The following is a 12,636-nucleotide window of genomic DNA, read 5'->3' as shown; positions in this document are numbered from 1 at the left end:
AATTTTAATTTCGCCTCGCTCCTGTGGTCCTGTGATCTCGCCCTGCCTCCACTTGCCTTGTGATATTCTATTACCCTGTTAAGTACTTGATGTCTGTCACCCACACCTATTTGCACACTCCCTCCCCTTTTGAAAATCCCTAATAAAAACTTGCTGGTTTTTGTGGCTTGTGGGGCATCACGGATCCTACCAACATATGATGTCTCCCCCGGACACCCAGCTTTAAAATTTCTCTCTTTTGTACTCTGTCCCTTTATTTCTCAAGTCAGCCGACACTTAGGAAAATAGAAAAGAACCTACGTGATTGTCGGGGCAGGTCCCCCGATAGTTGTGTTTCTGTAATAGTTAATAAATTACATGACAAAAACCTGACTATATAAATCTATTGGTCTAACTACGTATTTGTAACTTTTATAGTAGTCCAGCCCTTTCGTTACTTTCCCTCCTTGTGCTCTTAAAGCCAGCCTTGCAGGTCTGCCGAGAAAACAAGTCCCATTTTTTTCTTTAGAATAGCCTTCCCCATTCCTCAAAATGGAACTGAGGAAATCAGCATTCCTTATTAGATTCCTGGCTTCAGTTTTTATCCACAGCTGGGAAAGGAGCGACCTGCAAGACCGCTTTAAACACCCTTCGGCGTGGCCTGAAGACAAAGGCACGTCCACACTGGAGTGCAGTGGTCTCAAATGTGAACTCACTTCCTGAGGGCAGGCACATCGAGGAAGTGCTAAGACACTTAAAAGTTCCTAGTGTTTTTGAGACCCACAATTTCTTACTATTTATGTAGTGAATTCTAAAAATTAAAAACACTAAAAAAGGCATTATTTTAGCCTGTAATTAGTTAACCCATTCAAAATCCAAACATACAAAATGGTTTATTTGAATTCAGGAACTGCCCCTGTTACTAAGAACTCTGTTTTAAAGAAAGAGTACAAAAAGAAAAATTCTAACCCAAAACAACTCAAATGGTTTTCCACTAAATACTGATACAAACATGTGACAAAGAGTATAAAAAGTTATTCATTTAAATATATACAAACTCTTTTAAACTCAAATACTGTTTTAATACTTATCGAGGATATATATGACGAGGTGAAGGAAGGTACGTTGAAAGAGAATATATTGCAACAGCCTAGACAGTACTGTTTATTATACTGCAAACTTTTTGTAACAAACATGTCTTTTTTATTCCAGTGTGGACAGGGATTTTCCTCATGGATCATCTGTGGCTATTTCTCCGCTGAGCTCATCCTTTTGGATCTGATGAAGGCCATACTGTGTGTCCGCATGTGAGTATCTGAGGCAGCTTCAGTTTCAAAAGTTTTTGCGCACACTTTGCACTTTCTGTCTGACACGGTGCCATCAGGGTAGTCATCCTCGTGGCTGGGTTTGTTCTCCTGTTGGTTATCTTCCCCAGCCCCATTTTGCTTGGACACTGGCTGAGGTTCCTTTAACTTGTGTACGATGAAGAGGTGCCTGGAGAGAGAGACGTGAGATGTGTAGCAGAGGCCACACTCCCGGCACTGGTAGGAAGAACCATCCGATTTGTGCTGAGGGACGTGTTCGTGGAACTGCAGCAGGTTTTCAGTGGTGAAGCCACACATGGCACACTTGTGAACCTTAAAATCATTGATTTTCAGCTTTTTCAGTGGTTGAGTGATTGCTTCTCAGGGAGGCCTGAACTCCAGAACTGGTTCTTCTAACTTCCGCTTGGGACTGGGGACCTTAGTGTCTTCTTTTATTTGTTTCCTCCTCACTGGTGGCATCTGTCATTTCTTTAATTCTTTAATAGTAAACACAGCCTCTTCCAACAAAAGCCTCTGAGGTTGGACGCCATGCCACTCAGTCTAAGCAATACGATTTCATATTCTAGATAGAGACATGACCTTGGTCCCAGTACAACCTCACATAGGAAGGTTGATATCCCAAAAATGTACAGCTCATGGGGGAAAAAGCAGGTAAATAAATAAATAAAACAACAAACAAAAAATACAAACAACTCAATTTAAAAATGAGCAAAGGAATTCAATGGACATTTCTCCAAAGAAAATATACAAATGATTAATAAGCACATGAAAAGATGTTCAACATCACTATAGAAAAATGCAAATCAAAACCACAATTAGATACTTCACGCTCATTAGGACAGTCAGTGTACAAAAAACGGAAAATAACAAATATTAGTAAGGAGGTGGAGAAATCGGAATCCTATACCTTGTTGGTGGGAATGTAAAATGTTGCAACCACTGTGAAAGATAGTGTGGTGGTTTCTCAGAAAAATTTAAGATAAGATCACCTTATGATCCAGTAATTCCACTTTTAGGTATACATCAAAAAGAATGGAAAGCAAGGACTCAAACAGAGAAATGTACAACAAAGTTCATAGCAGCATTATTTGCAACAGCCAAAATGTAGAAACAACTCAAATTAGGAGATGAATGGATCAACAAAATGTGATAAGCACATAGGACAAAATATTATTCTGCCTTAAAAGAGAAGGAAATTCTAACACATGCCACAACAATAAATGAACCTTGAAAACATTATGCTAAGTGAAATAATCCTGACACAAAAGGATAATGTATGATTTCCACTTACATGAGGTACTTAGTGTAGCCAAATTCAAAGAGAAAAAAGTAGAACAGTGATTACCAGGGGCTAGGGAAAAAGGAAGAATGGGGAGCAATTGCTTAATGGGTATAGAATTTCAGGTCTGCAAGATGAAAAGAGTTCTGTGGATGGATGGTGGCAATGACAGCACAACAACGTGAATGTACTTAATACTACTGAACTGTACACTTAAAATGGTTAAAATGGTAAATTTTATGTTATACATATTTTACCACAATAAAAAACAATTAAAAAAACCATCCAGGCATGGTGGCTTGCACCTGTAATCCCAGCAATTTGGTAGGCTGAGGCAGGTCAATCACTTGAGGCCAAGTGTTCAAGATCAGCCTGGCCAACATGGCAAAACCCTGTCTCTACAAAAAATACAAAAATTAGCTGGGTGTGTTGGTGCATGCCTGTAATCCCAGCTACTCAGGAGACTGAGACATGAGAATCGCTTGAACCTGGGAGGTGGAGGTTGCAGTGAGCAGAGATCACACCACTGCACTCCATTCTGGGTGAGAGAGTGAGACTCTCTCAAAAATAAAAATAAAACAATAAAAAATACATTAAAAAAAGAGAGAGAAGAAAAAAGGAAAACAACTAACAACTGGAAGGTTTGAACTTTATCAGCTTTTCCTTCCTACTTAGGTCTCTCCCTAAATAATCCAAAGCCTTTCTCTGAGCCCCTGGTTCCCTCTCCTCTCATTCCTAGTCTTTCACACTTCAGAACTTTTCCACCACATTCCAATAGGCAAAACTTACCAATTTTAGATGGTACTTCTGCTTCTCCTGCCTAGGAAGCAACTAGCTAAATATATCTGTCCAGCAGTGGCAGACATGGAGTAACAAGGCTTCCACTCAACTTAAATATAACAGGGAGTTTGCCATTCTGTCTATGGTGTTTACTGAGGCCACCCACATTCAGAGACTTGCGTTCCCAGGTAAAATCTATGTTCTTACTTATAATCTACTGAGCTACCCTTCAGATGGCTCACATGCTAGAGCACACCAGGACCTTGGTTGTCCACTCCTTACCCTCTTGGCCTATTCTTCTTTGCATGTACCTGGTTTCACCCTGCCTAATGTCAAAGGTTTGTGCAAATAAAGCCATGTGTATAAATTTGGGAATGGGGGCACCACCAGCCATTGCTAACATATCAGATCTAAGGAAGAAGGGAAAAACTGTGTTCCAAGAAACATAAAATGTGCAAATTTTCACATGAACCTTGAGCACAATAGCATCCAGGAAAAGTTTTATGGGCATACAATCAACAGTAGTTACAGCAGAGCCCTCTTCATTGCTTTTTGTTTACTACTTAAAAAAAAAAAAACTTTGAGTTTTACGCTGTCTTAGATCAAACAGAAACACATGCAGTTTCCATTTTTTGCAGTGGCTATTTCTTTTTCTGACAGGTTGACCTCTTTTATCAGTTATATTACTTCCCCTAAGTTCAGGGAGAGTATACGTCCCAATCCACTTTTTACTGTCCTCCCAATATATTTATGCAAAAAGTTATGTTCAGAAGCTGAGACACTTTACTTATTGCTCCAAGCATCTGCTTTTATTCTATGACCCAGTTTACCTTTTACAGCCCCAGCTTTTCATCAGTTCTCAACAAAACCCACAGAAATGGATCCACACTAACATATTAATGGGTATTAATAAGATTATACAACATACTTCATTTATTATCTGTGGCTATTGCTTCTTGGCCTTTAGCCTAAGAACAAGTGTATTATCTGTGATTTTCATGAGGACACTTTAGAATACCAGGGCATTTGGGGGTTCTATGGCAAACCAATGGGATGACATTTCTAGGCAAACTATGAAAGAGAGCTAACATTTAGGGAAATTCTTCACTTTTCATAATATGGTGAGAGTAAAATTATAATATGAAGGTTAGATAACACACGAGACAACTACAAAATTTCTCACTTACAATGGGAAGCTTCTGGGAGTAACAATGTGCTCTTTTCTGCCTTTGGAGTATTTCAGTGGAAAGGTTATTCCTTTCAACAACACTGCATAGCTATTGTGTTACTTTATGGCACGACAAGGTGTTCCAGGCACACCTCATACTATCACTGCTGCAACCCTAGAAACAGTCTTCCCTCTAAGGATTCCTGTGTTTTCTGTAATGGAAAATATTATTTAGAAACCAAGATGGAAGTACTAAGAATGCTCAATGTTATTTGGGGTGTTGCTCCTCCCAAACCCTCTCAAAGCACAAAGCTAGGAAATAAACGCACACATCATGCATTTATTTTGACATTTATCTATCTATGTATATTAATAACCATGAGTTCCAGACAACCTACAAAATGGAAGAAAATTTTTGTAATCTATCCATCTGACAAAGGGCTAATATCCAGAGTCTACAAGAAACTTAAATTTGCAAGAAAGAAGAGAAAAAAAACCAACTCCATTAAAAAGTGGGCAAAGGGCATGAACAGACACTTCTCAAAAGAAGACATTCATGTGGCCAAATAGGAAAATAAGCTCAACATCACTGATCATTAGAGAAATGCAAATCAAAACCACAAAGAGATATCATCTCATGTTAGTCAGAATGGTGATTATTAAAAAGTCAAGAAACAACAGATGCTGGTGAGGTTGCATGGAAAAAGGAACACTTTTACACTGTTGATGGGAATATAAATTAGTTCAACCATTGTGGAAGACAGTGTGACAATTCCTCAAAGATCTAGAACCAGAAATACCATTTGACCCAGCAATCCCATTACTGGGTATATACTCAAAGGAATATAAATCATTCTATTATAAAGATACATGCATACATATGTTCACTGCAGCACTATTCACAATAGCAAAGACATGGAATCAATCCAAATGCCCATCAATGATAGACTGGATAAAGAAAATGTTGCACATATACCCCATGGAATACTATGCAGTCATAAAAAGGAACAAGATCATGTCCTTTGGAGGGATATGAATGGAGCTGGAGGCCATTATCCTTGGCAAACTAACTCAGGAAAAGAAAACCAAACACCGCATGTTCTCACTTATAAGTGGGAGCTGAACGATACATGGACACAGGGAGGGAAACAACACACACTAGGGCCTATAGGTGGTTGGGGATGAGGGAGGGGAAGGAGGCAGGAATAGCTAAAGAATGCTGAGCTTAATACCTAGGTGATGGTTGATCTGTGCAGCAAGCCATCACAGGGCACACATTTACCTATGTAACAAACCTGCACATCCTGGACATGTACCCTGGAACTTAAAATAAAAGTTGAAGAACTTTAAAACCATGGGTTCCCACCATCTCAAATTCCAGTTCACATCCAAAGTTCATTTTTCACTTCTCCTTTTCATTTTTGTAAACATTCTCTTCACTGATAGTAAGAAACCTGGCTCCCAGTATATTTAATATTTGTATATATTTGTTCAATTCCCCTATATATAATCAATCTTCCAACCTGCTAGACTATTGCCCCCCTCAAACAGCTTCCCCACTTAACTCCAAACCCACGGATGCCTCCAACAAGTGTTAGGGGAGGAAAATAGGAAGGGTGCTTAAACTTTTCAGATCTATTGCTCTGGCTGTTGGCAGAGAATAGACTTGAGAAGGACGAGAGTAGAATCCAGAAGAACAGTTAGGAGTCCACCTATTCACCAGTTCAGAAAAGAGACAAATGACTTAAGAGATAAAAGTAAGTGACAGAATCCAAAATTTGTCTTGGAGTTAGAACTGGAGAGGTAGCTGACGCATTGGCTGTTTGGGGTGGGTGTGAGGGAAAGGAGAAACGGTGGGTGATTCCCAGGGTTTGACTCAGGCAACTGATAGCGGAGACTTTGACAGCAAAAAAAAAAAAAAAAAAAAAAAAAAACACACAAAAAACTGAACATAGAAGAGGTTTGGAATGAGGTGAAAGTTATCGAGGGTTGTATTTTGGAAGTTTTATATGAGATTCCTGTTAATATCCAATGGGCCATGCCAAGTAAGTAGGTGAAGATTGACATCATTGGCTGCATTGAACATGGCATTTGATATTGTGGGACTAAAAGAGATCATCAAGGGAAAGAATGGAGATACACATGAAAAGTGAGCTTGAGGCCAAGCCCTACAGCACTGTGTCAGAGAGAGGTAGGTCAGAGGAGGATGTGCCAAGAACAGAAAGACAGGAGAGACTGTGAGGTGGGAATGTAATTAGGTGACAGTGGTGGCCTGGAAGCTAAGAAAATACAGTGTTTCAAGCAGGAGGGAACATTTAACTCTGCCCCAAGTTGCTAAGCTGTCAAATCGAGAAAGAGAAGTGCCTAACAGACTTGGCTTCAAGGAGATTGTAGAAAGAGCTTGATAAAAGCATTTTTACTGGTGTGGTAAGGATGGTTGGAGAAGCACTGAACAATGAATGGAAAATGTCTTTCTGGCAACGGTAGGGAGAACTAATTATCAGGAGAAACCTTCCTGATTGAAAACATATAAAAGTTAAGACATTTATTACATTAGTATTTTATATTAAAAATAGGTATAAAGCACCCTCAGGAAAATGAGAGCTTTAATTATATATGTTTCATCAAAATAAATATTGATGGTTATTAATTATATCCAAAAAGGTTTTACATCTCTTCTGTTAAATGTCTTCAAGGACTGATATGTCTTTAGCAAAATATTTGCAGGTGTAAAAATCATTTCTCTTAGATTTAAAGTGATAGCTTTCAGGACAGAATTAGCTTCTTCCTTGAATTTTGATTTGTGGTAGAAACAAATGTCAGCTGTCTACCAAATGTAGATCTACTACATCATTCTCCTGCACTTTCCCTTTCTCTCACGCTTAGCAGCTGCTGGAATGGAATCAGCGATTCTATCTCAGTTCTGAGAGTCCTACGTTTTTTATCTTGAATTTTTTTCATCTCTCATTAGTAAGCACTTCTCATTTTTTAAAATTTATTTTTGCTTTTATAGTTATTTTTAATTGACACAATCAATGTACATTTTTATGGGAAACAGTGTGATATTTTGACACACGTATACAAAGTGTAACGATGACATCTCAAATTGTTTCCTTTATTAATTCAATTTATTTTTAACTTTCAAGACTTTAGTATATTTAAGAAGTTTGTCTATGTCCTCATTTTTATATCAAAACCCCTTTTCTCTTTTTCCTTGTTTTTCATTTACTTTTTTTCCTTCTTTTCCTTTTTCTAGGGGGAGTGGCAGCTTCTGCTTGGACCATGCTTTATTTTTATAAATATCTTTCTCCCTTATTTTCTGTTAAATTTTTTCTTTTCTTTGCAGTAGCAGAAGCTTCTGCCTAAGCTTTTGTCTAATTTTATCTTTAAATGAAAGCTGGCTGTGTCAATTTTTATAAATACAAAATCTGCAGACTACTTTCCCCTTAGTCCTAGCATTTTGGGCATCCTTAGAAGGGCAAAATCTCACCAAGACTAGAAAAATCAAGATTCTTTAATTTGAAGATGAGGCTGCATTCAGGCTTTGCATAATCTTAAGCATATGACACAAAAATCTTTCGCCTTTCAAACACAGCTCTGGACTGGCAGGACTTTGGAAAAGACCCACCGCATTTTCCTGAGGTTTCTTCCATGTACTGTTTTTGTTTGCTTGTTTGTTAAAATACAAGGAAACTGGTGTATGTACTTCCTGGAAGGTAAAAATCCAAGCACTTGGCTTCCACTGTCACCTCAGGCTGCCTGACACAGAGCCCCAACACGAGAGCACTTGCATTGCTAGAGGAATCCGCTGCAAAATCCAGCTGACTTCGACAACGGCTGAGCCACTGCATCTGGGGACTTTAAGATTCCACTTTGCAATTTGCAGAATTTGTGTTTGTGTTTCTTGTTATCTTTATAATCTTCTCAGGATCACCAGAGTCTTTCCACAATATTCCAACCAGTTCCAATGACTGATTGATAACCAGATGATTTTCCTGGCTCTGAGTTAGAAGAAAACGCACCATTAAATTACATTCTCTTCTCCTGTACATACTGGGTAACAAAGGAGAAAGAAACTACAGGTGGCTGGGAGTTTCCATGTGTTGCTGGCTACAGCCACTTCCCCTCACAGGGATCCAGACTGGATCCCAGCTTTTCCACTTCCTGAGTTCTGAGTGGCTGGTGAAAGATGTATTCTCTCTGCTTTGGCAAAAATTTTAGAATGGTATTCATAGTCACATCAAATTTCGTGTCCAAAAATTTCTGCTTCATCCAACACCAGAACATTAAAGAATTGTATCCACTGGCTAAATCCAATTCCTTGGTCTTCCTTTGGGATATGCCTTCCAAGTGAATTAACATTGCCACAATGATGCTTCGTCTTATTCATTTACACTTCAGCATGGTCTCCAGGATTTCTGCCTTGGATACAAACAATCTAAGCAAACTGTAGCAAGTGTTTTGTGAAATGTGATACGATCTCATCTGTTTGGATAGCCAGTTCTCTTGATGTGTTTGGGTTACCACCTATTTCTCCTTAACATCATTTTTCTTCTTAAAAGAATCTCCAGGATGAAAATAAAAAATTTGAATTACCTTTTGATGAAGCAGTACTCTCTCTCTGGAAATCTACCTTGAAGGTATACCTTCACTAAAAGAAACAACACATGCAAAAAATTGTTCATATGGGATTCTTGCTAGTAGTAAAATATTGGGAAATAAATATTCATCAGTAGGACACATGGCGAATTCTGTGTCGGAGGAAGGAAAAGTACCAGGTGAGCCTGAGATATTCTTTTGTGCCAAAAAGCAAGGAAGCTATCAACAACCACTGGAACATGTCAAAAGGATCCAAGAATCAGTTTAAAATCACCGACCAAATTCGGGACACTTTGAGTAGCAAAAGGAATACTTAATGACTATAAGTCACTATAAACAGTAAATAAATTAAAAATCTGTAAGTCCAGTGATAATCATAAAACAAAGGGAAGAAAAGAAAAATGAAAATTTTTCATTACTAGGTATCATTATCACACCAATTCCTTATTCTAAAATGTTGGGGAAAAGCTGAGTGTTGGGAGGGAAACTGAGGCAGGGCTTGCATAATGTCCTCTGGAATGTGTCTAGACTTGCTGGCTCCTTGCTTCTAGTCCTCCTAGGCTCCTAGATCGATTGTATTACCATTATCTCAAGTACATGTGCCTCATAAATGCTAAACTCACAGCTATAGATCATGCACCTGCCCTTTCCACCTCCACATTCTCACCACCTGTTTCTTTGTTGGATTACCAATAAATAGCATGGGCTCCCAGAGCTCGGGGCCTTCGCAGCCTCCATGATTGCGATGGCTCCCTAGTCCCACTTCCCTCTCTCAAACTGTCTTTTTCTCAATCCTTTGACTCCGCCAGACTTTGTCACCCCCACGACCTGGTGTTGGGTCTGATTACCCCAACACTAAAAATCAAAAATTAAAGGGAAAGAAGTAAGCATTTACCCTAACTTTTCAGGAGAAATTGTGCTTTATTCCGAGATGATGAGGGAAAGCTTTTTAAAATAAATGTAGAAGAAATGCTAGAATCAGAAAATGACGGTCAACGAGGTATTTGCATGGTGCCAAATACTACTGTATTAGTTTGCCAAAGCTGCTGTAGTGAAATGCCATACACTGAGTGTATTTCAAAGCTGCTATAGTGAAATGCCATACACTGAGTGTATTTCTGAAGTAACAGAAATGTAGTGTCTCCTGGTTCTGGAATGCAGAAGTTCAGGGACCAAGGCATTGACCAGGTTGCTTCCTCCTGAGAGCTGAGGGAGGGATCCATTCCAGGACCCTCTCCTTGGCTTGTAGGTAGCCACCTTCTCCCTGTGTCTCTTCACATCATCTTCCCCCTACATGTGTCTGTCTCTGTGTCCAAGTTTCCCTATTTTATAAGAACACCAGTCATATTGGATTAGGGCTCACCCTAACCACTTTATTTTAACTTTATCTCTGCAAAGATCCTATTTCCAAATAAGGTCTCATTCTGAGGTACTTGGGGGTAGAACTTCAACATATCTTTTTGACAGGGGACACAACTCGACCCAAAATAATTACCTTAGAGGTGACTTGCTCATATCAAAGGAAAACAGGATACGTTTGCAATATAAATATTTGGTGATCACAAGCTTAATTAAGTGATCCGTGTGAGCATCAGTAACAGTGGGACGACCTGACGTCATGTACCTCCTGATGTGACGCACTGAGAAGTACACAGCATCACCTACCCAGTCTGCTGGCCACACAGCAAACCTGAAACCAGTCCAGTCTGCAGGCCTTCCTTCAGTTTACAGGAAGGAGAAACAAGGCAAATGCGTCCCAAGCATCACAAAGTCATATTCAGACAAATTCAGAATACAAAGCACTCAACAACACATCTGAGCTGCAGAAGTCAACACCATAAAAATAAGTGTATCAGAACTTCTCTAGAACAGGCTAAAAAAACAGATCAATAAGTAACAATACATGGCTCTTGACTGTACTCTGGTTAGGGAAAAAAGGGGCTTTATAATAGAATTTCGAGACAATTGAGATTTGAATATAGACTGAATATTAGGGAAGTAGTGGGACTATGTGCTTCCTGATGTACAGGTATTATACAATGTTTTATAGACATTGTCCCTATTTTTAGGGGAAGTAGAGGCAGCATCATGTTGTCTGCAAAATATTTTCAAATGGGTTTTGTTAAATCAATTTGTCATCACTGGAAGAGACTGTTACACCAACCCTTTACTCTGAAAATTCATGATCAAAGGGAAAAGGGGGAAATTATACTCACGGTAGATTTGGCAAATCTTAACAACTGTTGAATTTAAATGGGGAATATATGAGTAATCATTTTACTTCTTTTGAAAAGTTTCACAATAAAAAGTTCGAAGAAAAAGATCTAATTAAATAGATACTCCTGTTCGTGGATAAAAGAACTTAATTTCATTCTCACCAAAGTGTCCCATCTATTAGATACACTGAAAATCCCAGCAGGGTTGTGTGTGTGTCACTTGATAAGCTAATTCTAAATTGTACATGTATTTCAAAAGGGCCAGAAAATAGTCAAGATCCTCCTGAAGGAGATTAATAATGTGAGATTTTCCCTGCCATATATCAAGACTCCTAACAAGGCTAAAGTGATTCTGACAATGTGGTCTTACTGCAGGGATAGAAAAATATGCCAATGGAACAGAACTGAGAATCTGGAAGCATAGAAGCACAGAATTTAGGATAGTGATGACATCCAGGGTGGAGGGTAGGGTGGAAGAGGGATAAGATTGGAGGGATACCTACAACGGTTTCAAATGTTCTAGAAATGCTCTACTTCTTAGGCTGGCGATATGTATATAAGGGTTCAGTTTATTATTCTTTAAAGAATACATATATATTTTGTATTTTTATATATTTTATATAAAATTTTATATATTTTATATAAAATTTTATATATTTTTATATATTTTATATAAAATTTTATATATTTTTATATATTTTACATAAAATTTTATATATTTTTATATATTTTACATAAAATTTTATATATTTTTATATATTTTATATAAAATTTTATATATTTTATATAAAATTTTATATATTTTATATATGATATATATCAAAATAAATATGGACTTAAGTGACAACGAAAGCTGTTTACAGGAATTAAAAAGTAGCAATAAAAAGTATGGACAACTCTTTAAGGAAACGTTCATTATAAAGGAAAACTAAGCATTAAGACTGTAGTTGACAGAGACTGAAAAGGTAAGGTTTGGTCTTGTTTGCTAGGTTGTTTGTTTACTGCCACAAAAGATCCCACAGAAAGGGAAATATTGATAATGCAGGAGAAAAAGGCGATGATCATAAAAGCCACGGCACAGACACAGGGGTTGCCTTGGATTAGATCAGAGACATTTTCAGAGGGACAAGAGAAACTATTGTCACAGAGGTAGAAAGAATTTCAGATTTAATGTTGGAAACAAAAACGCTCTGGGTTGTCGTCTTCTCCTTCTTCAGTGAAGTATTAGACAAAACCATTAACCTAGACGATAGTGTGATTGCAGAAGGGGATGTGAGGTTTAAGAGAAGA

At 38.1% G+C, this 12,636-nt stretch overlaps 1 protein-coding gene and 1 pseudogene across 3 annotated transcripts in view; both read right to left on the bottom strand.

The window, feature by feature from the left end:
- Window positions 1-12,636, bottom strand: part of PLD5 (phospholipase D family member 5) — a 446,454-nt gene that overhangs the window by 293,283 nt on the left and 140,535 nt on the right. The gene's annotated exons all lie outside the window — the stretch shown is intronic.
- Window positions 521-10,750, bottom strand: LOC129393661 (zinc finger protein 532-like; annotated as a pseudogene).

The sequence above is a fragment of the Pan paniscus genome, chromosome 1 (genome assembly GCF_029289425.2).
Source record: "Pan paniscus chromosome 1, NHGRI_mPanPan1-v2.0_pri, whole genome shotgun sequence".
NCBI lineage: Eukaryota > Metazoa > Chordata > Mammalia > Primates > Hominidae > Pan > Pan paniscus.
This window is presented reverse-complemented; position numbering and strand designations above follow the sequence as displayed.